Genomic DNA, 27238 nt, shown 5'->3' on the forward strand with positions numbered 1-27238 from the left:
CCCTGTATCAGAGCAGACACACCTTAGCGCATCTGATCCTCACAGCACCTCTGGTACTGGTACCGTCATCCCCATTTCACAGACGGGAAAACAAAGGCTCAGAGCAATCATTTTCCCACAATCATACACAGCCAATAAGTGGCAGGGCCAGAAATTGAGCCCAGATCCCACCGGCTCCAAAGGCCTTGCTATTTCCACCCCCTTTCCACCATACCATCCACTGAGCACCCTGATAAGCCAATCCTGAGACCTAAGGGCTCCCTGCAAGATCAGTGTACCCCAGATCCAAGGGGAGACCCATCAGCCAGAGCTGGAAGCCCAGACAATCAGGACACCTGTCCCCAGCAACACAGCCACCCTTACCTGGGGACAGATTTCAGCCACGCTGGTGCACACTCAGTGGGCATCAGATGCCACAAATCACCCAGAAGCCGCAAGTCTGGGCCCACACTTCGCTGTGCTGGGTGAGCATGGCCCCAGCCCTTGGCCTCTCTGAGCCACCGTTTCCTCTTCTGTGTAATCGGAACAAAAGTTCTGCCCACCCCATGATGGGGCACGGGATAGAACGGGTCACCCTGCTATGACTTGGCTGGGGAGAGCACGATGTGAAGAATAAAAAGTCAAGGCCACAGATTTGGACAATGCAGCCCAGGAGAGAATCAGCCCTTGACAGGGAAGCCAAGTTTCCCGACACCACCGGACCTCAACTTCCATCCTCCGGCACTGGGAGCTTGCGCGGTCAAAGGACCCATTCCCACAGTTTCTCAACAGCCCCGGAATGGGCATCAAAGGAGAGGACTCGGCTGGGCCTACCCCCGGAGAACGCCCCAGCTAGCATCGCCACTGCGGAGTCCCCGCAAGGGAAGAGCCTCCCTGAGCAGAGGAGGAACTGAGGACCGGAGCAGGAAGGGACTTGGCCACGATCACCCAGTTCTCCTTCCCTCTGGCTTCTCACTCTACTCTGGAATTTCTCTGGGTAGTTCCAGGGAGAGGGGAGGGGCTAGGGCCCAAGTTGGAGGAAAGGCACTAGCTCCCCACGGCAAGGAAGGAAAAGATGGCAGACTGGCCTCCAGTGCTGGGATCCTCCCCAGTCACTGACCCCTTGACTCAGCCCCACCCAGGCTGCGCTGTGGAAAGGCGCGGGCAGGCTGGATGGGGAGAGCCCTGAATCAAAAGACAAGAGATGTGCATTTTTCTCCTAGCCTGGATCGTACGTCCTGGGCCTTTCTGGCCTCGTTTCCACAAACTGTGAAGAGAAGGTCAGAACAAATCAGGGATAACAAATTCATGGCACACATAAGATGCTTCCTAATTCTCTGCCCATGGCAGACATTACTAATCTATCACAGCACTCTCTCCTACAAAGCCAAGACTGGGCCTCAGAATGCTTCTCAATATAGCAGGGGTCCCCAAACTACGGGCCTGCAGGCCACATGCGGCCCCCTGAGGCCATTTATCCGGCCCCCGCCGTACTTCCAGAAGGGGCACCTCTTTCACTGGTGGTCAGTGAGAGGAACACATTGACCATCTCATTAGCCAAAAGCAGGCCCATAGTTCCCATTGAAATACTGGTCAGTGTGTTGATTTAAATTTACTTGTTCTTTATTTTAAATATTGTATTTGTCCCGTTTTGTTTTTTTTTACTTTAAAATAAGATATGTGCAGTGTGCATAGGGATTTGTTCATAGTTTTTTTTTATAGTCTGGCCCTCCAATGGTCTGAGGGACAGTGAACTGGCCCCCTGTGTAAAAAGTCTGGGGACCCCTGCAATACAGCATAGCAATCCGAGTCTGGAGAATTTGAGCCCTGGGTCATCCCAAGACTGGATAATATCTGAGCTCCCGTGAGGGAGAGGATGAGAGAAAGAAAGACATAACATTTTATGAGTGAGTATCCAGGAGAATCAAGTCGCTGGGAGAGGTTACCTGATTTAATCTTCACAAGGGAGGGGTGCAGAGGCTGTTTCAGCGAGGCTACGTGACTTGCCTTTGGACATACAGCTGGAACAGGGCCGTGAACACAGGGAAGGCACCTACTACACCACCCTACCCCCAGAACAGTGCTGCAGACCCAGCCATCGGCCACCAGGTGAGCCACTGAGGTACAGCCTCACTCCATTCTCCCCATGGCCCTGCTAGGTGCAAGCCTCGTACCCATTTTACAGGTTCAGAAACTGAGTCCCAGCAAGGGGGTGTCAGCTGCCAGAGGAAAGGGGAGTTGAGTGTGTCTGGTTCTTCCCCACCCCTACGTATCAAGTTAATGCACTAACTACTTTGTTTCAGTCCTCTTGGGACATCGTGGGATCCATGATTCATATTATCCCACTTCACAGATGAGGAAACTGAGGCACCCCAGAGGAAGTGCCTCCCCCAGGGGCCCAAGTGGAAACCAGAACAGTTTACCATGGAGATAAGGAGGTGGGGGCCGCGGAAGGGAAGCAGAGGGCTATGGGGACCCAGCAGGAGATAGCAGCATCAGGGACCACAAAGCAGGCAGGAAATGAGGCTCTAGTCAAAAGGCCCAGAGCAGGGGGGTGGAGCCCTTTGAAGTGGCTCTACAGGGACACGGAGGCGGAGGCGCTGGCAGTGCCCAGCACTGGACTAGTTGCCCAGAGCCCTACAGCCTTGGTTCAGCCCTGTCACTTGGCAACTGGAAGGCCCTACTCAAGTGGCTTCTCCTCTCTGGGTCTTCACATTTACAAGGATAATGGACCAACCTCACTCACGTAAGGCAGGATTTCAAGAAGCTGGGATGAGCTAGACCCAGCTTCTCAGTTCAGCCTCCTAACAAAGACAGGGCAAGGCAGAGCTAATGTCGCCCAGCACGGGGTGGCGCAGGGTGCCAAAGTTCCGCCTAGACCAGCACCTTCAGACTCCGTGAGATCATCCACACAAAGCCTTCATCACACAGCCCTCGCTGAACAGCTCGGTTGGTTAAACCATCATCCCCATGCCAAAGGTTAGGGGTTCGATCCCTGGTCACGGCACATGCAGAAACAGATTATAACTCTCTCTCTCCCTTCCTCTCTCTCTAAAATCAACCAATAAATTGGAGGTGGAGGGGGGGAAGCCTTCCCTACACAGCTGGCGAGGTGAGACCCACTGGGCCAACCAACCCACACAATGTACTGCCACACAAGGCAGGTCCCCTTCCCTAAGTGCCTACAGGTGCCAGCCTCTAGGCATACAACCCTCCTTTATACCTCACCTGTTAGAGATATTTATTATCCCTATTTTCAAGACAAGGAAACTAAGTCTCAGGCAGATACAGTGAATGACCCAAAGACACACAAGTGAAAATGGTCAAAACTTGAACCCAGACCTACCTGACTCCTGAGCCCTTTCCATACCTTTGGTCTCCAGCTGACCCCTCCCTACTCCCACCTCACTCCCAGCCTCCAGGCCCCTGCACTGCACTTCTCCAACTCCTGGCTTTCAACCTCTCCTGCCTTCCTGCTGGTGAACTCCTATTCCACTTTCAAAGCCCAGCCTCAAATGTCTCTTCCTCCTTTTGACACCTGATCTAGACCCCCCACAGAATACTTGGGAGTCCAGCCCACAGATCTAGTTCTTGGCCAGCTCTGTACCCCTGGCCTCCAGCATAGAGCTGTTCACACAGGGGACACCAATCAACGCCCTGTGTGAAATGAAGGCCAAACTCCTCCTCAAGGCCCACGTGGCCCCACATAGGCCAGCCTTGCTGCTAACAACTTGTTTCACTTCTCGCCCAATCCACCTAAGTCCCTCTGCTCCAGACCCACAGGCTTCCCCAGTGTTTCTCCACAACAACACATAGTCCTCTACCCCAGGGCCTTTGCACATGCAGTTCCCTCTGCCTCAGGGCCTTTGCACTTGTAGCTGCTCCTGCCTGGCCCTTCCCCTAGCTCCATGCCTGGCCAAATCTTCTGCACTTCCTTCAAGATTCCTCTGTATCCCACACCTCTTTCTCTGAGCCCTTATCACATCTGTGATTATATATTAATTTATTTGGCAACTTGTTTGCTACTTGCTTCACACTCTAAGACCCAAATTTCTGGCATATCAGGGATCTGTTCACAATTCCTCAGCAAGGACCCACCCCAGCGAACTCTTCCCTACGAGCCCAGGAGCCCTGGGAAGTATGTGAGCAGAAGGGAAGAAAGAGCACCCTGTCCCCTTCTTTGTTCCCCTCAGCACCACTTCCTGGAAGCCTCTGATGCCTCCAGGTGCCTCCCTACAGCTCCCACTGCAAACCCCATCACCATACTGCTCAGCCTGAGCTCAAAGCTCCTAGCACACAGTAGGTGGTCAGTGGTCACGGATGCTGTATCTAGGTGGGTTTGGGAAAACAGAGTTAAGTGAGGACCAGGGGAATTGCAAGGGGTGGGGGTCTATGTTCTATCAGCAGGCCACTGAGCTATCTCTTCCCTGGCTCCCAAGGCTTGAGAGAGCCAGACAATGCCCCACCCCCTAGGTCAAAATCAAGGAAGAAGCAAAAGCAAGAACTGGCTGTGAGCTAGGGACAATTCAGGCTCCAAGGAAGAGGGCCTTCCTGGGGGAGGTTGGCCTTAATCTCAGCCTTAAAGAGCAAGAGCAGATTGGCAGCTCCTAGGGGAGAAAACATCCCTGGTGGGACACCTTCAGGAGCCAAGACCCAGGAGCCACACAGGAGGACCTGGACGGGCAGTCAGCTGAGAGAGGTGACACACTATATATAAATCATTTCCCTGGGTGGAAAGACCACATCACCGAGGCACACCACATCACCAGATCACCAAAAAGGCCTCGTGGCTTCCACGCAAGCACTCATCAGTATAGTCCTGCCGACAATGCAGCGCGCCTGGTGCTGTACTGGGAAACCCCTACTCCGCCAACACTGGACGGGTGCAAGGGCAGCCTGACTGGGGGTTTCTGAGGTCCAAGTTCTAATCCCAGCTTTTACTGCATGACCTTGCCCAAGTCACTTCCCCTTTCTGCACCTCAGTTTCTCCATCAGCAAAATGAGGATAAACAAGAGTCCCTCACTCCAGGGAGGCGCTCACTAGATGTTAGCGGCTATCATTCTCATTGGCCCATTTCAAAACTGAGCCCAGAGGGAGCAGTGAACTGCCTAAGGTCACACAGCTGCTGGGTGGCAGGAACTGTTTCTTTCTCAGGGAGTTAATATGTGGCTTTTCCAGCACCAACCCATCTTCTTCTGGAGATGAGCCCCACCAGGGCCAGCAACCTCTCCCCGCACCGGTTTAGACAATTCATCCAGTTAAGTGTTCAGTTATTAAGCACCTACTACATGCCAAGCTGCTACAGGCAGAAACATATAGATTCTTCCCCTGCGCATTCTCATTCCACGTATGGGGACCCAGAGGACAGTCCTTGGCCCAGGTCACCCAGTGAGATGAGAAGCCTAGGTGTCTTGGCTCCCAAGCCAGGAGGCTGAGAAGAGAGTCAGCAACAGGACCAGCCTGGCCCATTCTTGAAACCAAGTCTGGTCTCCACTCACTGTGGCTGGGCCTGGACTTGCACCCGGACACCCAGGGACCACTGTTCCAATTGTAGAGCGTCCCTGAGGCTCAGAAAGCCTCACCCAGGGCCACACATGCTCTGCCCACACTCAGGTTGGTCTGAAGGTGAGCGCCTTTTGTTCACCCCCATCCTTCCCCCAGCCAGGCCCACCTGCCACTAATAAAATGTCCCCCTCCCCCAGCTCAGAGAGGGAAAGCAGTTGTCTGAGGACACACAGCAGTGACACCTACCCCCCAACCCCAACCCACACAGACAGATGGACCCAGCCTGTAGGTGAAAACCCAAAACTTTTGCCAACTTCTGGGCAGGTAACGCGGCTGGGCCTACCTACCCAGAAGTGAGCCTGGGGTCTGTGAGCAGAAGGGACCAAGCAGTCTGGCCCAGTCCCTTCCATGCAAGTGGCACCAGGCCCTACCCAAAGCCCCAGGAGAGCAGAGGTTCTGGTGCCCAGCCGGGTGTCCCCAGCCCGGTGCCCCCAGGCCTGCCTGTCCCCTCTCCACCACCCCTCCCGGGCAGGGGGCACCAGGCCGGGCTGCCGCGGCCAGAGGTGGCGCCGACTGGCTCAGATTTCGGATTTGGCCTAGACCCGGCCTGAGAGATTGGGCCGGTTCGCTGCTCTCAGGGGGCTCGTAGATGGAGGGTGAACCGGAGGAGGTCCCGCCGGACAGCCGCCCCCACACACACACCGAGCCCCCTCCCCCCACAGCATCACAACAAAAGGCCGCGCTGGGCAAACCCGGTGTGCCCGCCCAGCGCCCCGGGATCTTGGCTCGGCCCGCCGGGGGGTTGGAGGGGTGGACAGAAGCCCCAGCGGCCCGGCGATCCGTCGCCCGGTGGTCCCCAAGCGGAGGCTCCCCAACGCCGGCCGGGACGGGGCCCGCGGCGGGGCGGAGGGACACTCACCTGGACCAGCGGGCAGTGGACGCACCAGCACACGGGCGCACCGGAGGGCGGACCGCCGGACGGCCAGAGAGTCGGGCAGACGGCTGCCAGGCCGCTCCGGCTCCCAGGCCGGAATGGATTCCGGGCCGGAGAGACAGATCGAGAGAGAAAGGGAGGAGGAGGAGGAGGAGGCGGCGGCCCGGGGTTGGGAGGGAAGAGGAGGGAGGGAGTGCGCGAGCAGGGAGGAGGGGCCCGGCACGCCGCTGGGAGGAGGAGGAAGGAGGAAGCGCGCGGGGACAGATTCCCGCCGGTGACTCGGGGAGACCCAGGCGTGGGGCAGGGGGCGGTTTGGGGACCCAGGCACCGCAGGAGCCCCGCCCCTCACCGCGCCCGGTAAGAGCGCCCCACTCTGGGGGACCCCCAAGCGTCCTCGTGCCAAAATGCTCTCCCAAACTCCCCCAGCCTGCCCACCCTATTTACTCCAAATCCACCTATCCTGCGATTATTAGTAATAGTACAAATAATATCAGCACTAATGAAGCGCTCGCTCCTTTCTAGGCGCCATGCTAAATGGCTCTGGTGGACTTTAGGATCTGTTTCTAACAACCACCTGGGCTGGGGGGTAATTATCTCCATTTTACAGATGAGGAAACTGAGGCACAGAGGAGGGCCAAGACTTGCAAGAATCCTGGCCTTGGACTCTGGCCTTGACCTTAGTTTCCCAAAGTGGGGACTGGGGCCTGAGGGACAGTGTGGGGTACAGAAACATTTCTTTTAAGAGAAATGAGCTCATTTTAATGTACTTAAAAAAAAAAAAAGTAACTAAAGCCCTAGCTGGGTAGCTCAAAGCCTTGTCCAAAGTTGCGGGTTCGATCCCCGGTCAGGGCACATAAAAGAATCAACCAACGAATGCATAAATAAGTGGAACAACAAATCAGTATTTATCTCTCTCTCACACAAATTAATAAATAAGCATTTAAAAATAAAGTAACTAAGGCCTGACCAGGCAGTGGCGCAGTGGATACAGCGTCCGACTGGGATGAAGAGGACCCAGGTTCGAGACCCCGAGGTCGCCAGCTTGAGCGCCGGCTCATCTGGTTTGAGCAAAAAGCCCACCAGCTTGAACCCAAGGTCGCTGGCTCCAGCAAAGGGTTATTCGGTCTGCTGAAGGCCCGCGGTCAAGGCACATATGAGAAAGCAATCAATGAACAACTAAGGTGTCGCAAAGTTCAATGAAAAACTAATGATTGATGCTTCTCATCTCTCCGTTCCTGTCTGTCTGTCCCTGTCTATCCCTCTCTCTGACTCTCTCTCTCTGTCTCTGTAAAAAAATTAAAATTAAAAAAAATTAAAAAATAAAAAAAAATAAAGTAACTAAGGCAACCCAACAAAGTCATCAGTTCTGGTTATTATCACTGAGGAAGGGGCTAGAGCAGGTATTTAGTGACAATTACACTTTTAAGCAAAAAAGAGGCAAAATCCACCCGGCACCCAGATGCAGAGAAAGTAGATGTTGGGGAATGCTGCTTCAGCCAGAAAGCCTCCCACCACCATCTGACCCCCCTTACTCCCAACCCCTCCTGGCCCAGGCCGCCCTGTTAGGGGTAAGCACCCCACCTGTCCTGGAATCATGGCACCTGGGGAGGCTGGCCTGGATCCAGCTATAAAGACCACCACCTGTCTCCACTTTGCTTCCCTGAAAGTTCTCCCATTTCTCTGATGGGAAACTTAAGGCCCAGCCAGATGGAGTGGCACCGGGCCTGGACACCCCCTGGGACGAGCTGGGAGGAGAACCCTAGTACAGTATATGGTAGGCAAAGGCCTCAGGGTATAAAAAATAGCATCGAGGAGACCAGGAAGGAGCAAGGCCTTGAGCCAGACTGATCTGGGTTCAAGTCTAGGCTAGCTGCCCACCTGCTGCACCTTGTACAAGTCACAGGAGTGAACACGGTCACAGAGGAATCCTGGGAAGTTTAAAATTGACAAGTATGAAGATGTTTGAGGTTGTACTCAGCGAGTGTTAGCTGTTCTGCTTGGTAAACCAAGGCCTGAGCGGGGCGGGGCTGCTGGGAGTCACATAGCCAATCAGCTGCAGAGCCAGCCCCAGAGGCCCTTCTGGGCTGGTGAAGTGGCTGCACTTGTTTGCAAGCCTGGCTTAAAGATTAGCCTCAGCTTCGGAGGATCCTGGGCGGGCCCCTGCCTGGAGAAGCAGGTTTCTCAACCCTCGCTCACTCCTCAGACATGTCTGAAGGTCTTTACTGGCCACACTGGGCTCGGAATGGGATATTCATCTAGTCCTGTGCTGGGGCTGGCTCTTACCACTTGCAAACGCAAATTGTGTTCATCTTTTTCCAACTCCAACTTCCATGATTGGTAGCTTGATATTAGCCACTGTGGGAATATTTACACCTTGGAAAGTGGCAAACACTGCAAATCAAGGTGGGTTTTTTTTTTCCTTCTGGAGAACTGGTTCTTAAATATTCACCAGTACATCACTAGATTTATCCCAAGGAGTTCAACTAAAAGTCCTGGGCTCCTAGAGAAGGGATGGCAAAGGGCTTAAAAGCAGAGACTTTGAACCCACAGACCTGAGTTCAAGTCCCAGCTCTACCACTTCTTGGATATGTGACCTCGAGCCTGCCATCTCTCTGAGCCTCAGTTTGCCAGCCTGCAAAATGGGCTACACAGGGTGCTTCCCTCAGAAGACTCCCGTGGGGATGCAGTGAGGTGCTGGCAGTTCAGTGTGCGTGAGCCCTATCGTTCCCACCCCTCACTCTCTTGGAGCAGCGGGGCCATCTTTAGGAGTCTTGGCTCTCAAAGCACAGACGCAACCTTCTATCTAGAACCACCGCTGGCTCCGAGGACTTGTCTCAGCTCTCGAAAGGCCCTGCAGGAGGATGTGGCCAGCACAATGGTTTTATTATCGAGCCTTGGAAATATCTACTCTTTACAAGTCCCTCTGGGCCTTTGCCCTGTCAGGAATGCTCACCCCATATCTCTAGCTTCCCAACCCCATCCAACAAGGTCCTAAGTTAAACGCCGCAGCCTCCAGGACCTGCTCCCTGAAAAACCCCTGATGGAGGCACACCCCGTCCATTCAAGGTGTCCTCATCTATTCGGGGTGTGTCTGTCCTCACCCTGAAGGCAGGGACTATGTCCTGGTCCATGCCCAGCACAGAGCAGACACTGCCCAGTTGACTAGGGAAAATACACTGGCTAGGGATCCACATACAAGAGTTCAAAGTCCAATTCTTTCATTCATTAACTGTGTGACTCCACCCTCTCTAAGCCTCAGTTTACTTATCAAGAAAGTGGGACAAACTCACCAACTCCCAGATGCAAGAATTGGTGATCTGGCATGATGGATAAGTGACCGTTTCTGCATTCTTTTGCTTAAAACATTGTTAGTTAAATTAGCAACTCATTGCTTAATATGCACAAATCACTCATCATCATTAATGGACAGCAAACATTTATTGACCACTAACAGTAGACACAGCCCTGGGCCAGGCCTGGAACACCAAGAAGGATAATTTCCTAACCCAAAGCACTCCGCAGAGGGCAGATATTAATGTCAACATCCTTGAAACGGTGAATGCCTGCTGTGCACAGTCGTCTGTCTCTAGAAACCTCTTCCCTCCTTCCCTGACCTGGGTCAGAGCAGTCCCGAGGGCAAGATGGGGTGTGGAGTGAGGCCTGGCCCCGTACAACTGGCAGCAGACCCTTTGGCAAGAGCCTTTCCGGCCCTGGCCAAGTGGTTCAGTGGATAAAATGTCAACCCAGCATGCCAGACTTCGCAGGTTCAACCCCTGATCAGGGCACGTCTGAGAAACAATCAATGAGCGCGCAACTAAAATGGAACAACTAAGTGAAACGGATTGATTCTCTCTCTCTCTCTCTCTCTCTCTCTCTCTGTCTTCCTTGCCCCCTTCTCTCTCCCTTTCTCTTTTTCTGTCTCAAATCAAAGGAAAAAATTAATAAAATAAAAAAAAGACCTTTTCCATGACATGGGTTCAGGAATGCTGCCCACACCTCACCCAGGGCCCTGGTGGCTCTGGCTTGATGGTGGCATTCTGGCTGTGCCCACCTCAAACCCTTGGAGCAGTGACCAGGAGGCCTGACCCATCACAGGCACTCAGTGGCATATTCCAGATCGGCCCTGTCATTCCCCAGATGATTTCCTGTGAGCCCAGAGCCACCCGGCTCCAGGCTAAAGGACAGGGTAGAAGAATATGCAGGCTGTCTAGCTTGAGACTATGGACTGCGCTCGCCACCTCCGTGGCACCGCACTTTACAGTTTACACAGAGCTGTCTGGTTCATCGGTCCATTAGCCTATCGCTCAGGCCTCCCCGACGGGCCCCAGTCCCCGTCCCAACTCCGTCAGGCCTGTCTCCGGGCTGTCGCTCCATCCCAGCAGCTCCTTCCGTCCCTGGGCCTTTGCACTTGCTGGTCCCCCTGCCCAGAACTTGCCCCACTCCACCCGCAGACGTGGACTAAGCCTTCCTCTCCCTTCTTCTGGACCTTCGGTATCTACTCAGCATCGACTGTGTGTGAGGATCTGTGCTAGGTGCAGGGATACAGCAGTGAACCAACCCAGTCTGGTCTCCATCCGGAGCTGCTCACAGCCTGGAGCCACCGGGAAGCATGACCAGCATCCCAGGCAGTGATGGGACAAGCATAGGTGAAGCCCAAGTGACGACATGCAGACGACCGCGCTAACCACGGAGCACAGCCACACATAATCGAAATCCTCACGGCCCCATCAATGGGAAGCTGGAGGCCCCGACACTTCTCCAGATTCTGGAGATGACACAGGGATGTCACATGCAGAAAAGACCTGCCTAAGGGAAGTCAGCCATTCATCACTCCCCTCAGGCCATAGGCCAGGCCCAGAGAGGGACAGACACTCTCCCAAGGTCACCAAGAGAGTCACTGGTAGGCAGAGCGCCGCCCCCTCCAGCCCAAGCCTCCTTCTGCCGGTTCTCAGAATGTCTGTGAGCGGAGATAAAAGCCGCCAGGGCCCTTGATCTCCCTGGCTGGGCAGGAGGGCAGAGGGCAGGGCGGAAATCTGCAGCGGGACTGTGACCCTCGCCGGTCAGAGGGGTTAGGAGCCTGCTGGGACAGCCTGCAACGGGAGAGCTTCAAAGAACAATTGTAAAAATAGCTCATAGCCACGCTGTGGGGCGTTTCCTGGACAGTGCCCCCTGTTCTGGGGGCTCTGTGTGGAGCATCTCATCTGTTCTTCACAGCACTCGATGTCTGAGCCATTGTTATCCCCATTGCACAGACGGGGAAACTGAGGCGAGGCGAGGTGACACGCCACACGGAGGGAGGGCGGACCTCCGAGTCAAACCCAGGCAGAATTCCAGCCCTCCTGAGTCTGAAACCCTGAGTCAGGCTCTGCGGTGCGGTTGCTCTGCCCAACCCTTCCATAAGCCTCGGCTCTCACGTATTTCGTGTCCAAGAGGGAGAGGCGGGACCCACCGAGCCCCAGCCAGTCACTGATCCCCGCCACCCCAGCCTTGACTTCCTCCTCAGGGGGTGTCTCCGTCTCCCACACTTCCAGGCCTGTTGGAAAGAGATGGACATTACATTGTTTTGTGGGAGTATTTCAAAAAGTAGATATTAAAGAAGAAAGGATGCTAACCCTATACTCTGCCCTCAAGAAGGGGAGTTGAACTCCCCACTAGTTAGGCATGGACTGCTCACAGTGACTTCCTTCCTTCCCAGAAGGACAGTGTGTAAAGGAGGGGGTGACTTCGCCAAGTGGAGAGACCTGACCAACACTGCCTCAGCCAGGCGACCAAGGTCAGCGTCAACAGGGGGGAGACACGGTGATCATATGTCCCCTTCGTATGATATAAAGAGAATAGCACTTCACCTCTGTGGTCTTCCTCCCAGGACCCCTTTCCCCAGTGTCATCACGAGAGAAAAACCAACAAATTCCAATAGAGAGACGTTCTGCAAAATAGCTGACAGCTCTTGACAGAGTGGTCAAGGTCGTCAAAAACAAGGCGGGTCTGAGAAACTGTCGCAGCCACGAGGAGCCTAAGGAGACATGATGACTAAATGAAACGTGGCGTCCTGGACAGGATCCTGGCACAGAAGAAGGACATTAGGGAAACACTAAGGACTCTCATTAAAGTATGGAGGTTAGTTAATAATATATTAACTAATCATATATCAACTTGGTTCATTAGTTATAATACAAGATGCTAATAATAGGTGGTGGGGTAGATGCTATGTTGTGTTCTATAACAAAAGACAGAATTTTAGGACAGGCAGGAAGCCACGAGAGCCATCTTCTGAAGCTGGGAAAACTGAGGACCGGAGAATGAAATTGACTTTCCCAAGGTCACACTGCAAGTCTATGGCAGCCGGGACTAGAATGAATGTTCCTCAATGTCACAGGAACTTATTAAATGCCTACTGGACACAAGGCATCGACCCAGGTCACTATCATGGTGAAGAAGAGGTTCAAAGCTTTGTCCAAGGGTCAGTGCTGTCTCTGGGCCAGTTGTCCAAGGACACAGACCCTGTCCTGCCCGTTGGGGGCTTTCAAGCCAGAAGGGAAAACAGATGCTGAAACACCCTGAGCAGGAGGGACAGAGGAGCCATGAGCTTCCATATCCAGAAGACCCAGCCCCACCATCTGCCGCCCATAACTTGTTCAGCCTCACTGTGCTGCTGGGTGAAACGGAGGGGGTGACAGAACTGACTGTTGGGGACACTGAGAGGACCCAGTATGGTGTCGAGGCTGAGACGCAGCCAGAGCCTGGTTCACAGCCAGCGCTCAATAGACAGTATTCTTTTTTTTGTATTTGAAAGTGCAGTGTGAGGGCTGGGGGAGCTCAGAGAGGGAGCGGGAAGTTTTCTCTGGTAGGGGTTTCTCGGGGAGCTTCCCAGACGAGGGACACTTAGGTTGGGTCTTGGTGGCTGGAAAGAAGTTTGCCAAGCAGGCAGGATGTGGACGCTGCAACCCCAGCCTCCAGAGGAGACGTGTCAGGCCACTCTTCCTGGGCTTTCCCATGCAAAGGGACTTCCCGTTCCCTGCCCTTGATGCCTCCTTTCTGGGTACCCTGGTCTTTGGGGTTCATCGTCCCCTAAGTCAAGGGCCAAGGCGGCAGGGGGTGGGCAAGGGTGGGGGCAGGTGGCAGAGCCCAATAACTCCAGGACTCTTCTGGAAATGAAACCAAGCCCTGCCACCCACTCACCGTCTGGTTGAGTGTCACTTAGACAACTTCCTCCTTCTGTTCCTGTTCAGGAATTACCCATGCAGGGCTCTGTGGTGGCTGTGGTCTGTCCCCAAGGCTGGGACTGGAGCTTCCATTGGTCTACCCTGGGCACTCAAAGACTCCCAGACCCACTGCCTGGTCAGTCTTCTGATGGTCCCATTCCCAGCCTCCGACATTCCCTTTCTCTTTTCCTGCCTCCGCACATCTGCCCATGTGGCACCCCCCGCCGTCTCCTCTCTGCTTTTCCAAACTCACTCGCCCTTCTCAGCCCATCTGAGCCCAGCTTAGACCCCTCCCTGCCCATCTGAGCCCAGCTTAGAGCCCTCCCTGCCCATCTGAGCCCAGCTTAGAGCCCTCCCTGCCCATCTGAGCCCAGCTTAGAGCCCTCCCTGCCCATCTGAGCCCAGCTTAGACCCCTCCCTGCCCATCTGAGCCCAGCTTAGACCCCTCCCTGCCCATCTGAGCCCAGCTTAGACCCCTCCCTGCCCATCTGAGCCCAGCTTAGACCCCTCCCAGCCCATCTGAGCCCAGCTTAGACCCCTCCCTGCCCAGGCCTCTTTATCCATTCACGCCTCTTGCATGGCAGGCCCTGTGCCAGGCTTGGAGACAGATGCAGCCGTGACCAAGACTGGCACAGCCCCTGTCCTTTGGAGCTTGGGCCTGTAACCCCTGTGTCCCGTGCATCCTGCATGCTTTGTCTACGGCCCCGCTGGGGGATCGGAAGCCAGGACTCCATCCAGTCTGGGGCAGCCTCTATACCAGCGGTTCTCAACCTGTGGGTCGCAACCCCGGCGGGGGTCGAACGACCAAAACACAGGGATCGCCTTAAGCCATCGGAAAATACGTATTTATTATACAATACATTTTTAAATAAAATATGTATTTCCGATGGCTTTAGGCGACCCCTGTGTTTTGGTCGTTCGACCCCCGCCAGGGTCGCGACCCACAGGTTGAGAACCGCTGCTCTATACGGTGGGGCCTTGGGCAAGTCCCTTCCCGCTCTGGCCAGTGCAGTTTCCACAACCTTCCAAGGACCGGGCAGAAGGGATGATGAGGAGTGCCTCTATCCCATCCTGCCAACCCCAATAGAAAGTTTCCCTCTAAAAGGAACTGGTTACATGCGTGCACGGGGCCCTAATCATCAGAACTTCTGGGTAGAAACAAATATAGGAGTCCAGGAAGGGGACTCACCAGGTGGCCCATCACCTTGGTTAAGAGCAGCTGCGGAGACCTGGCTTTGAATCCTGCCTCCACAGCTCTGTGGCCTCGGGCAAGTCCCCTGACCCCTCTCACCCTGGTCCTCTCATCTGTAAACTAGGGATGACTGCACATTCCTCACATGACTGTTTAGCGATTAGCACGATACACACATGCTGGACATTCAGTAAATGGGTGTTATTGTTGTCATTATTTCTGGTGTAGCCGACGTAAGATTCCATTGGAAAGCGGACAACTATGGCAGCTTTAAAATTAACAATGTAGATCTATACGTGGAGCCATTAAAAGAATTCATGCTATATTAGGTGATTAAGATATCATAGTATTACCAATATAACCCCATTCTGCTAAAAAAAAAAAAAGTGGACATAGGTACCATATTTTTCACTCCACAAGGCACACTTTGTTCCCCCCAAAGTGGAGGGGAAAATACGGTATTTTATTATATATTTTAACACACCATTTGGTTCAGAATATTGTTGTTGTTTTTTTCTTTTTTCTTTTTTGTATTTTTCCAAAGTGAGAATGGGGGGGGGGGGGGAGGCAGTCAGACAGACTCCCATATGCGCCTGTCCAGGATCCACCTGATATGTCCACCAGGGGGTGATGCTCTGCCCATCTGGGGCTCTGCTCCGTAGTGGCCGGAGCCATTCTAGCGCCTGAGGTGGAGGCCATGGAGCCATCCTCGGTGCCCAGGCCAACTTCTCTCCAATGGAGCCTTGGCTGCGGGAAGGGAAGAGAGAGATAGAGAGAAAGGAGAGGGGGAAGGATGGAGAAGCAGATGGGCGCCTCTCCTGTGTGCCCTGGCCAGGAACTGAACCCAGGACTTCCATACGCCGGGCCGACGCTCTACCACTGAGCTAACTGGCCAGGGCTTTTTTTTTTTTTTTCTTATTTTCCTCCTTAAAACCCTAGGTGTGTCTTATGGTCAAGTGCATCTTATGGAGTGAAAAATATGGTAAATAAAAGGGATAAACCTGTGCTGTCCCTAGCAGTTGTCCCAGGGACAGAGACAGAGATCACAGATGACCTTAATCATTTTTTTTTCTTTTGCGCTTATCTGTATTTGTTAAGATTTCTACCATGAGCTCATGTGACTGGGGCAATAGAAAGCAATATAGATTATTTGCGATTCTCATCACAGTGGGTGTTTGTTCCCCGACTGCTCTGGCTGCCCAATACCAGGCCTGGTCACAGGGCTCCCCAGCTGGTGCCTCCTGGGGGCCAAAGTCCTCCAGGACGAGTTGGTCATGCAGCTGACCTCTCCCCACCCACTCTGGGCCGCTCCTCGAGGCACATTGCCTGGGGGCCTACCTGTCATTTTGCTTCTGGTTCCCTCTGAGGAGGAAGAGAGACTCCCAAGCGAAGTCCCCAGTTCTGTCCCATGACGCTGAGCTTCCTGAGATGCTGTGCTTCCTTCCCCTTCCCCCGCGGCCTTGGTCCACCCTCTTTACATCCACAACCACGCCCCCCCCCCAGGCAGGTGATGAGGAGGGGGCACTCATGGGCCCTGGGCAGGGGTTGGGGGCTGAGGACACAGCTCAGTGCCGGACCAGGAGGAGCCCACAGTCTCATGGCTTCAACTAGACCTCATCTAAGGTAGGCTCTCCAAAAGCAGAGCCCGAGATGAGTCCTCATTCGGGAAGGGATCCCACACCTCAGTGAGGGAACACAGGAGGAAACAGGAAGAGATGGCGAAGGAGAGAGGCTAACAGAAGGAGTGTCATCCAGGCCACTGCTGTAGGCAACCTGACAGGCTCCCTATTCCTCGGAGACCTCGAATAAGGCTCAATACACCTCCCGGAAATATCCATCCTAAAGACGGAGGCTGGAGCCCGGGTCCCCCACTTCTGTCCTTGGACATCAGGCTGCCCCCCAGGGTTGTTAACTCCCTCATCCTTCTAACCAAACCTGCTTCCTGACTCCAGAAAAGCCAGAGGGAAAAGGCCTGAGAAGGGACCACCCACCCAGCTTCACCGCCACCCCTAGCCCTGGCCTCTCTCCAGAGCTGCGGCCCACTTGTCCCTCATCCTCCAGATCTTTCCCTGAAACAGCCCCCAGCATCTACCCTGCGACCCAGTATATTCCACTTCTCCTAAGCAGAACACAACTCTGTTCCCTGACACGGCTGCCTCCCAGGTCCCCGGCTTAGAAATACCTGCTCCATCCTCTCAGGCAGCGGTGGGCAACCCCAGCCTCCCCTCCGCCCCCACACCCAAGACCCGTGGCCTCCACCTGCCCAACCACCCCTTCCTGTTGTCCCCTGCCCCACACGCAGGTGGGGCCTGGCTCATCCAGACACCATCCTGGCCTCCTCATGATCTCCTGGCCTCTGGTTTTCCAGCCCTGATTCATCCTATAACAGCCCTCATGTTCCTCTTTCCAGAACACATCCCGGATCTTTCAGTGGCTCCACTGTGGCCTCAGGCCAAAGCTCATGCTGAGGAGGCCACACGGGGCTCCACCAGCCTCTCCTGTCCCCATCCTCCCCTAGAGCTGAGCTGCTGCTCCTCCCCCCCAAGCTACGCTGGGGGTCTCACCTCCAGGCCTTTGCTCCTGCGTCTCCTCCACGTGGGATGTCCTCCCTGCCTCTCCTCCCTAGTGAATCCTATTCATTCTTTGCTCCCTTCCTTCACCCTCCAGCCTCAAAGCCTCCAGGACCCCACCTGCACTCCAGAAGGATTGCTCACTGTAACCCATCCATTCCCGCCACCGGCCAGGGGCTCCAGTGGATAGTCTGGGCCTGGCTCATTCTTGTGCCCCAGCAGTACCCAGACCAGGGTTTGACACTGAACAGGCCCCACACTTGTTGGGACAGGAATCTCAGGCCTGAATTCCCCAGGTTCCCTGAAACAGCTCCAAGCCCCTCCCAGCTCCTGCCCAAGGCTAGCACATGAGCTCAGGCTGCCAGCCCAGGAACTGAGCCAGCCATCCTGCCCCAGGTCACGCCCTGGGTCTGGCCTCACCTCCTCCCCGTGCCCCTGCCAGCTCAGGCAGGCGCTCAGGGGCGTGGGGATGCCCAGAGGAGCCAGGAAGGAGCCTAAAGGAGCCCCGCCTCCATGTGGCCCCGGGGCCTCCGCCTCTCCCACCCAGATGGTTGGATCTGGGGCAGGCCCAGAGTGGGCAGGGAAGCTCCTCCCCACAACCTGAGCTTGAACCAGGCCTCTCGCAGCTTATGATCTATGCTTGACTTCCCACCACAGTGACCTCCCAATAATGAAACATATTTAGTCATCCAAGTGCTCAATTTGCTCCCTGGGTCTTGACCCGGCTCCCCTGCAGCCTTCTCATTCCTGGAGGTGCTGGCATCCGTGTTTCCAGGGCCTTGGGGCAGGGCTATTTGATGCCACTCACCTCGGCAAACACTTGCAGATCACTCTAGGTGTCAACAAGAGAGAACATGCCTGAGAAGTGAACAGCAGGGGAAGGGCCAGTCTGGGCAGCGTGGGCCAGGGCAGGGGGGAGGAGTCATCCATCACCAGCCAGACCCCTCTACCTGCAGGGCACTGGAAACTCAAGGCCCAGAGAGGGTGAGAAACTTCCCCAAGGTACAGAGCCCAGGTCTGGAGGTCTGGTTGAGGCCTTGGGGGTTGATAAAACATTCACTGTCGGGGGAGGGCACGCTGGTTGATAAAATACGCACAGCCCCGGCCACAGTGAAGCTCACAGGCTGGTGTGACAGGCGGTAGGTAAATCAGGGAACACAGCTATTGTTGCAGAAATACAGGTTGTGCTACCTGCTAGGACAGGAGACAGGATGGAGCAGGGAGCAAAGACAGGAGGTCAGGGAGGGCTTCTCAGAGGAGGTGTGTTTTAGCTGACGCTTGAAGGATGGAAGAGTGGCTCTCGGAAGATGGGGAGAGCGTTCAGGCAAAGGTGCCGAGGTGAGAACTGGCTTGCATTGGTCTGGGTGGCACAATGGTGGGGGGATCATGGGAGAAGAAGCTAGAGCCCATGAGAGGACCTGGAGCCGCCAGGGCAGTGGCGAGGGACCTGACCTTTGTTTAAAGGCACTGGGAGGCTCCTGTGGATGTTAGGCAAGGAGGGGTGACGCGATCCAATGTATGGTTTTGAAAGATCCCACTGGCAGCTGAATGGGGGAGGATTAAGAGGGCAGGTGGAGGCAGGGAGGCCAGCAAGGAAGCCGGGAAGCCCTCGGAGGGGTGAACGTGGCTCAGCCCCAGCAGGGGGGTTGGTGAGCCGTGCATGACGCAAGTGCGCTGGGAGGAAGCGCCTCACAGTCCTCGCCTGGATCAGCAGCGTGGGTGGACGGAGAGGGTGGAATCAACATCGATCCGCAGGCTTCTGGTGCGAGCGGATGGAGTTGTCATTTACTGAGATGGGGAAGCCTGAGGAGGAGCATGCTGGGGGCGGGGGAGTCAAGAGTTCAGTTTTGGCCAAATTATGTTGAAGAAATTTATTACGTATCTATGGAGATGCTGGGAAAAAAAAAACTAGTACTATTCATCCAACACTTACTGAACACACTCAGGCACGAAGTGCCTTCTGTATATTAACTCATTTAGTGCCTTCATCAACGTCTTGGAAAAGGAACTATTATTATGCCCATTTCACAGTTAAGAAAACTGAGGCTCATAGTAGGACGTTGTGTACGGGATGAAGAGAAAGCCATGTAGAGCCCCAAGGAGCCCTCACATCTAAAAGTCTACAGGAAGAGGCCTCCGAAGGGGTTTCTTCTAGGTCAGCCTGACGTTGACGTTGCCGGGGGAGAAGACAGCGATGACAGGGTCTGGGGGACTGAGCCAGGGCAGCTGTAGCTGACCCCAGGCAGTGTGGGTGCAGGGGAGGCGGGCATGGGAGTTGGATCACAGGAGGTCCTGGAGGGAATGGGAGAAGAGGAGGTGGAGAGAGCAAGGAGGCCACACGCTGCCCAGGAGCTAAGCCCGGCTGATAAGGGCGGAGAGGCGGGGCAGCTAACAGGGGCTCAGGATCCTGGGGCACCGCCCCGCCCTCTCGGGTCAGGGACTCTAACTCCAGCAGCTTGCTGGAGAGATAGACGCTTCAGAATAATAATTTCCTTTTGTTTGTTTTTTTCTTGTTTGACAAAGACAGAGTCAGAGAGAAGGACAGATAGGGACATAGACAAGAAGGGAGAGAGATGAGAAGCATCAGTTCTTCGTTGCAGCATCTTGGTTGTTCATTGATTGCTCTCATATGTGCCTTGACCAGGGGGGCTACAGCAGAGCGAGTGACCCTTTGCTCAAGCCAGCGACCATGGAGTCATGTCTATGATCCCACACTCAAGCCAGCAACCCCATGCTTAAGCCAGATGAGCCCACGCTCAAGCCAGCCACCTCGGGGTCTCGAACCTGGGTCCTCCGCATCCCAGTCCAACACTGTATCCACTGAGCCACTGCCTGGTCAAGCATTATAATTTCCTTTTTAATGTCGTTCAGCCAACAGCGTGCCTAAGCCCTTTGTTAGCACTGAGAGCCCTCTTGCCTGCAGCAATTCTCCAGTGGACTATGGGCGAGGCACAGGGTCAGGGGAGGGAAGGCTGACTCACTTTCACCTCTCTCAGCTTGAACTGAGGCTTGATCAATGCTGAGAGGGCGGTGGGGCACCCTGATGCTCCCTGAGGACCGTGGGCCTGTCGGAGATGAGCAGGGCCAGGGCCTCAAATGTCTGGGCCCTGAGTGGGCAAAGGAGTTGCCCAAGGTCTCATTGCATTAGGCCATCCCCTTCTTTGATCAGTGCCACAGGATGCTAAGCCTCTGACACTGTCACCTCCTCCAGGAAGCCTTCGGGGACTCTTCTCCAGGCTGAGTTAGAGCCCTGCCTGCATCCCAAAGTCCCTTAGGCATAATCGTCACCAGGCTTGCCAGTCTCTTATAATTGTCTTTGTGTCTACCTGGCCCTACGGGCTGAAGGAAGGGGCCACATCTGATCCACCTTGGTGTCCCCAGTGCCCAGCTCAAAGTCTGGACAGAGCGTGGACATAGGTGTGTTTGTTGATCCAACTTCAACGGAAATAAACAGCTTGGTGCCTGGTGCAGGGCCACAGGCCTTGATGCTTCTCTGGCTTGGAAGACAGAGTACCACACTTCAGACTCGGCATTTCCGCCAGGCAGCCTGACAGATGCAGGGAGCCCCTACATGGTTGAAAACCAGCAGGACACCATTTTTCCTGCCCTCATTTTCCAGAGGAGGAAGCTGAAGCTCGGGGCGGTGAAGGCACAGTCCAGGGGCTCACAATCAGCGGGGATGAATCACCCTCACACGGGCCTTGATCCTGCCACAGCTCGCCTTCCACGAAGGCTAAAGCCTGGGTTTCCGCGTCTGCAAAACCCGGGCTGGACCGGGCAGCCTCTGGAAGCTCAGCTATGGTCCCTTTCTGTGAAGTCATAGGCCCCAGGCCCCGCAGTGGGGGGAGGAGAGATCACTCAAGAGGCTGTTTATCATCTTGTTGACCCCCCCCCCTTAAGCTCTTGGAGCAAAACATTCCCAGAAGCAGGGTGATTCACAGCGCCCTTTGCCAGTTCCAGAGAAAAGGCGGACCGTGAGATACATTCTGCGACTTTTAAAGGGGAGACCAAGAAAATTTAAGACGAAGTTTCCCTTTAGTGGACAGAGGCTGAGGGAGCTGGGACACACATATTTTTTCCTTCCAGAGAGCCAAGCATTTGGGGGAAGGAAAAGATCATGGTTGGAGCCAAATGCTTCCAAAACACTGGGTGGTACCCCTCTAAGAGCATCAGAGAGAACAGTGCTTTTTCAACATAACGGGCTGAGCCTGACAGCCACCCTGCACGTTGCTGACCGATAGGATGCGAGATAAAACCAAACGAGACGGGCCGTTTTCCTTGTTTCTGATATTAACCCACGTCAGAACTCCAACTGGGGGAGTGTGTGTGTGGGGGGGGGAGGTTATGAGCACCTCATGCGAGCTCCTCTCAAATAAAGCACAGGGAAGCTCGCTGAATGTTGGAGGGGTCGGACATCTTGTCAGCCAAAAAGGCATGGGAAAAGGTTAACAGGTGAGTCTGGAGGGGTCCCCGGCAGGTAGCACGGTTTCATTACCAAGAGGCTGAACAGTGAACTTCCAGGATTCACAGGAAACCCACCTAGAATGATACGAAGATCTACAACGATAGATAGAAAACTCAGTCTCTCATTTTGAAGTCGCAAGGTATCCACGCTCTGAGTTTGGGCTCCGGTAATATGAATGTTGTATCAAACTCTTTTAAAAAATTGTACTTTTAGCTCCCAATCCCCAGCTAGGCAGAAGTAGGAGTGAGCTTGACCTCTCTGCCCAAGCGAGAAGGTGTGATGTAATAAGAAAGCTCAAGAGATCTGCGTTCTTGTTCGATTCTGACTTGAGACCGAAGGGGCATTGAGCACGTCTCCAGCCCTCTTAGGACTTGGTTTCCCCGTCTGTAAAAATCGTAGGGAAGAGAACGTGTTGAGGCAGAAGAAGGGGCCCTAGAGGCATGGGCTTTGGAGGTCACACACTGCCTGGGTTCTACTCTCTTTTTTCTACCTGTGTGTCCTGAAGCAAGTTGATTAACCTTTCTGAGTTTTCTCATCTCTAAAGCAGCGACCATAATATCTAACTCGTGGGGTTTGCTGGCAGGTTAAATGACATGATGTGTATGAAGCACATAGCTTACTTACCTGGCCCACAGGAATGTTTCTTTTTTTAATTTTTTTTTATTTATTTATTCATTTTTAGAGAGGAGAGAGAGACAGAGAGGGAGAGAGAGGAGAGAGAGACAGAGAGAGAGAAGGGGGGAGGAGCTGGAAGCATCAACTCCCATATGTGCCTTGACCAGGCAAGCCCAGGGTTTTGAACCGGTGACCTCAGCATTTCCAGGTCGATGCTTTATCCACTACACCACCACAGGTCAGGCTGAATATTTCTTGTTAAGGTGAAATTTACACATAATGAAGTGCTCAGATCTTAAACACTCAGTTTTGATGACTGCACATCAAGAGACAGAACACTGCAATTACCCAGGAAGCTTTCTCATGGCCCTTCCTCGTCAATCCTCCCAGGAACCCCGGTCTGATTTCTATCACCCCAGGTTGTCTATGTTAGAATTCGCTATGAATAGAACTAGACTGTATGCATTGTATCTATTTGTGGGGACGTTTGGCTTCTTTTCCTGAAAATAATAGTCTTGAGATTCATTCATGTTATAGGGTGTATGAGTAGATCATTGCTTTACGGTGTGTAGTATTTCACTGTATGAACGCACACTAGTGTAGCCATTCTGTTGATCAGAGTCTGGGCTACTTCCAGTTTTTGCCCACTGCAATGAAAGCTGCTACGAACACTGTAGAATTTAGTACAAGACTTTCATGGATACATATTTTCATGTCGCTTGGGTAAAGACCCAGGAGTGGAATGCTGGATCACAGGGTAGATCCGTGTTGAACTTTATAAAGAAACTCCCAAATGGACTTCTAAAGCTGGCCGGACCGTTTCACACTTCCCCCAGCAACCCTTGAGCGTTCCAGTCACTCCATACACTCCCCAACATTTGCTGTGGTCAGTCTTTTTGATTTCCGTCACTCTGGATTGCGCTGTGGTTTCAGTCTGCGTTTCCCTGATGACTAATGAGCCCCTTTCATGAGTTTGTTTCAAATTTTGTCTTAAAGGCAGTTCCTCTCCCCTTAGCGGCCACGCAGCTTCCAGCCCCCACGCTGTGAAGGACTGCTGAATAAATGAGAAAGGGAAAAACTGATGGCAAAATCTACTAGAAATCTGAAGAGCTCTCCAACTACAAAAGCAAGCGTGAGCTCAGCCTTGGAACCCTTCCCTGAACTCTGGTTTCCCAGGACTGTGGGGCTAAGGACGTGCTCATCTTACGAGGAAGCCAAGACCGTGGCTGGCTTGGGTTAGAATGTTTTCTTTCTTCCTTTTGAAAGAAAGGCAGAGAGATGAGAAGCATCAGCTCAATAGTTGCAGCACCTTAGTTGTTCACTGATCGCTTCTCATATGCGCTTTGACGCAGGTGGGGGTGGAGGAGGCAGTGACCTCATGCTCAAGCCAGCGACCTTGGACTTCAACCGGCGACCTCTGGACTCAAGCCAGTGACCATGGGATCATATCGATGATCCCAGGCTCAAGCCGGTGACCCTGCACTCAAGGTGGATGAGCCTGTGACTCAATCCTGTGACCTCCAGGTCTCAAACCAGGGACACCTCAGCGTTCTGGGTCAATGCCCTATTCACTGCACCACCACAGTCAGGTCAGAATGGTTGGTTGTTATTATTTTTTTTTTTTAATTTTTCCATTGACTTGATGGAGGGGGTAAAGGAGAGGGAGAGAAAGAGAAGCATCAACTTGCTGTTTCACTTACTTGTTCCATTTAGATGTGCACTCACTGGCTGCTTCTCATATGTGCCTTGATCAGGGATGGAACCCATGATCTTTGGCGCACTGGAGTGACACTCTATCCACTGAGCAAACCAGCCAGGGGGCCCAGAATGTCTTAATGATCATTTTGTTCTGGATTGAGAATAACTGTTTTCATTGCTCCCATTTATAAACTACCTACTATTTGCTCTAGGCACCATACATACACACAGCGTGTCTAGTTTTTACAATAGCCCTGCAAGGTTGTTCTATGATCTCCATTTGGTAGACTTCAAAATTCAGAGATGTGAATTCCTTTGCCTAACACCACACAGCTACATCTCCATGGAATCAAGTTCAAAATCTCTTTTACCATACTGCCTTCTAAACACACACACACACACACACACACACACACACACACACACGATATTCAGCCATAGAAAGAAACAAAATTCTGATTTGATACATGCTACATGGAGGAGCCTCAGAGACATCCTGCTAAGTAAAAGACGCCAGACATAAAAGGTCACATATTGTGTGTGATTCCATTTATTCAAAATATCCAGAATGGGTAAATCTATACCTATAAAGAGATAGTAGATTGGTGGTCGTCAGGAGCTCAGGGCAGAGGGGGATGGGGAGAGACTGCTGAATGGAGTTTCCTTTCGGGGTGACAAAATTCATTTGAAACTAGATAGGGTTGGTGATTTTGGAACATTGTGAATGTACTAAATGCTACCAAATTGTACACTTTAAAATAGTTCGTTTTATGTTTATTCACCTGAATAAGATTTTTTTTTATGAATTTTAGCGAGAGAGGAAGGGAAAGAGACAGGTAACATCGAGCTGCTCCTGATGTGCCCTGACCAGGGCCCGAACCAGCAACCTCTATGCTTCCGGACGACGCTCTAACCAACCTAGCTCTCTGGCCAAGGCATCACGTTTTTTTCTAAAAAGCCTCACCCTATCATTTAACCATTAGCAAGACAGTCCTTTGGGCAGTGATGCCTCCAGAACCTGGGCCCAATCTACCCCACTCCCCAAGAGCCCTCGTTGAGAATTCAGAGCAGGAAGGGGGGGAAACATCAGGATGACTCAGAGAGTGGGCGATGGAACCCGGCTGCCCAGGCCCGTTCCAGCCACCTCCACGTCCTCATCCGGGGAACAGGGCACGGAACGTCTGGGGGCACGGAACGTTTCTTCACTAAGCTGTACTCAGGGCAGGCCACCTTCTCCTAATATCATCCACGCTACAAATACTCGCTGAGCACCTGCTACGTGCCAGGCCTTCTCCTAGGCCTTGGGGGTTCGTCTATAAGGAGGAACAATAAAATCCCTTTCTTCTTAGAGTTCACATTCCCATCGAGGCAGAAGACAACAGAGAAAGTAAAAGACACAGCACATTAGGTGACGGTACGTGCTCAGAAGAAAAATTAATAATAAGGGGTGAGGGATAAGAAGTTTGGGGGCAAGGTTACAATTATAAATTGGGTTTGAGAAGGCATCCCTGTATAATAAGCTGAAGGAAGTAAGCTGTATTCACTTCCTATTGCTGCTGTCACAAGTTACACACACTTCGTGGCGTAAGACAACACAAATGCAGTACAGGACAGTTTGGGGGATCAGGAGTTCCAAAGGTGTCTTGCGGGGCTAAAATCGGGGGGTTGGCAGAGCTGCATCTCTTCTGGGGGCTCCAGGGAAGATCCACCCCCTTGTCCTGTCTTAGCTTCTAGAAGCTGCCCGCATCCCTTGGCTCGTGGCCCCACAGTACTGCAACTTATGCTCTCATCATCCATCTTCTGACTTTCCCGCCTTCCTCTTTTCCTTATATAAGGACCCTTGTGATTTTATTAGGCTCACCAGGATAATCCAGAATAATCTCCCCATCTTGAGAACCTTCATTTAATCATACTTGCAAAGTCCTTTCTCCATGTTAAAGTGACACACAGTCACCAGTCCCGAGGATAAGGATGAAGACATCTTTTGGGGCCGTTCATCTACCACTTGAGACACAGTATCTAGAGAAAGTGCGAACAGCCAGTTCAAAGGCCCTGGCGTGTCTGGGAAGATGGTCGCCAGCAAGGATGCAGCAGAGTGGGCAAGGGGGGTGTGGTCTCTCACAAGGTCAGAAAGGTGACGGTGGAGTGGCCCTGGGAGGCCCTTGTGGGTCCCAGTGAGGACCCTGGCCTTTACCTCGGTGAGACGGGAGCGGGTGGGGGCTGTGATCTCACAGGATTTAACACGACTGCTTTGGCTGTTATGCTGAGGACAGTCTAGCCGTGAGGAGGCTGCTGCAGTATCGGGGTGAGGTGATGGTGGCTGGACCGTGGTGACGGAGGGAAGTGATGACACAGGTCTCACTCTGGACTTTGAAGGTCCAAGTCGCAAGGAGCTATATGAGGGTCAGAAGTGGAGCGTCACAGGAAGAAGGGAGTCAAGGATGACTTCAAGGTTTCCGTCCTGAGCAACTGGAAGAATTAAAATGCTCTTTAAGATGAGGAAGAACACAAAAAGATCAGATCTGGGACAGCTGGTAGGAGATCAGGGACTGGCTTTGAGATGTACACTGTATCCAAATGGAGATGCTGAGTAGGAAGACAGATACAAGCCTGGCTGAGATCCTCAAGTGCCAGGGTCCAGCCCCGGGGGGGATCCAGGGGTCCCACAGGAGGAGACGGCGTCGGCGAAATCGAGTGAGAGAGCCGAATTCTTTTCTTTCTCTTTATTCTCTAGTTTAGCATTTACTGCCAGGCATCTCTACCAAATGCTAGTACAGCTCCTTTTTTATACACACACACCAAGTTACAATTACATGGTATTAATCATTGCTTCTGTTTCACTATGTTTACATGTTTCCAGATAACAGTTAATTTATATCTGTAAACTACAAATCAGGTGGCAAATCATTCAAAGTACAATTAAAAAATAACTTGAATAGCGACAACATCGGTAAAAGCTTTTAAAGGATTAGTACTAACTAATAACTCAACTTTACTGTTGTTGTGAGTCAAGGGGCAGAGAGAGATTAACAGACAAAATCATTAAGGACTAGCAAATGACCACCGCTTGCTCAGGC

At 53.1% G+C, this 27238-nt stretch overlaps 2 protein-coding genes across 4 annotated transcripts in view; both read right to left on the minus strand.

Annotated features, from left to right (window-relative positions):
• Positions 1-6547, minus strand: part of SRC (SRC proto-oncogene, non-receptor tyrosine kinase) — a 51680-nt gene extending 45133 nt beyond the window's left edge. Inside the window, exon 1 of one of the 3 annotated variants that reach the window (XM_066387855.1) lies at positions 6405-6547. The gene's annotated coding sequence lies outside the window, so the exon portion shown is untranslated. The remainder of the gene's footprint in view (positions 1-6404) is intronic. The other 2 variants (XM_066387858.1, XM_066387859.1) reach the window with 2 other exon arrangements.
• An 18166-nt stretch (positions 6548-24713) lies between these two features.
• Positions 24714-27238, minus strand: part of MANBAL (mannosidase beta like) — a 31565-nt gene continuing 29040 nt past the window's right edge. The window contains exon 4 of the mRNA XM_066387866.1: positions 24714-26630. The gene's annotated coding sequence lies outside the window, so the exon portion shown is untranslated. The remainder of the gene's footprint in view (positions 26631-27238) is intronic.

The sequence above is a fragment of the Saccopteryx leptura genome, chromosome 5 (assembly GCF_036850995.1).
Source record: "Saccopteryx leptura isolate mSacLep1 chromosome 5, mSacLep1_pri_phased_curated, whole genome shotgun sequence".
Classification (NCBI taxonomy): Eukaryota; Metazoa; Chordata; class Mammalia; order Chiroptera; family Emballonuridae; genus Saccopteryx; species Saccopteryx leptura.